The sequence below is a fragment of the Chlamydotis macqueenii genome, chromosome 6 (genome assembly GCF_036417535.1).
Source record: "Chlamydotis macqueenii isolate bChlMac1 chromosome 6, bChlMac1.mat, whole genome shotgun sequence".
NCBI classification, from domain to species: domain Eukaryota; kingdom Metazoa; phylum Chordata; class Aves; order Otidiformes; family Otididae; genus Chlamydotis; species Chlamydotis macqueenii.
In genome coordinates, this window is record NC_141561.1 from 30,481,777 (window position 1) to 30,483,038 (window position 1,262).

Below are 1,262 nucleotides of genomic sequence, written 5' to 3' on the forward strand. Positions count from 1 at the left end.
CAGGTCCAGACAAAGCCAGCAAAAGATACTGTTCTTAATTACCATCTGTACCCCTAGCTTCTCAAACAGGAAGAGTCCATTAAGATGACTATTAGATTCCATTGAGAGTTTACCACAAGTATGACACCATTGGTTTAGGAAATCCCTGAGCTGCAAACTGCTGGAGGATGGGAGAATATACAGGGAAGTACTGTTTTCTCTACCTTGTTCTCCTACTACAATCTATGATGGGTCACTGAAGGGTTTCGGTGCAGAGAGAAGACAGAGCAAGCCCACAGGCCATAGCTCAGCTCCACAGACCTATTTAATAGCAAGTCCTCACAGCAAAGACCTATCTGATACTAAACAGACAAGAACAGACATGACAATCTTAGCCAAAAGGCCAAGAAGAAAACAGGCTGCATGGACGTTTGGTAAGACCCAGCACAGACACAAAAGCTCTTCTGTTTTGCTCCAAGGCCTTTGGACCTTCCCTGTTAGAAAGGCTAGCAGGAGACCAGCTGACGTCTTCCTCTGTATTTGTGGTGTTTGCAACTTTCTGTTTCCTATTGAAGCTTTGCTGTCTCAATGCAGTTCTGGGTTTAGAACTGCAGTAAGCAAATGTTATCCAGAGGGCTAAAACCCACCTGAGCTCTTTTACTGGGCAGCCAGTGTCACCTACAGTTGTCCATCCTGTCCTGGCTGCCTGCTCTTGCAGAGTATCATTGCAGCAAGACAAACAGCCATGCCTACTGCTTCTTGCCAGCACTCAATGAACAAATCACTGAAATCCAACTTAGTTTTGCTGGATGACTTTCATGATCTGTCAGTTCTTCATTACCAACACTTCATAAGGTAAAATTCACCCTGCATTTCTAGTTATTTACTTGACCTTTAGAAAAGAAAGACTTTTCACATGTGCAAGCTGGCTGATACTCTTTCTAAAAATCACTAACATCTCAGCCTAGGCAGATATTTGATATCTCCATTCATACAGATTTTCTATGAACAGTGAACAGGCAGTGATGGGTTTGACTCTCTGCATCTTTTCCTTTTCAATTGTGATTTGGATTGCTTTTGGAAGAATCCCTCACTAATGGGAATGTGTCAGATATTAAAAGCTAAAATAAAAATCAGTGAAGCCGTCAAATAAATTACAAGCACATTAAACACAGAGCTGTCAACTCTAAAGGTCAGACTCTGGTTTTGTGAAAATTTGCTCATTGCAATGGGAAATGCATATGAAAATGCTGTTTTCTGCTGCATGCCTTTAACTTCCAGGT

The 1,262-nt window shown here is 41.9% G+C and overlaps 1 pseudogene; it reads right to left on the reverse strand.

Moving 5' to 3' along the window:
• Nucleotides 1–226: 226 nt before the first annotated feature.
• Nucleotides 227–394, reverse strand: LOC147600232 (U2 spliceosomal RNA; annotated as a pseudogene).
• Between the last annotated feature and the right edge of the window lie 868 nt (nucleotides 395–1,262).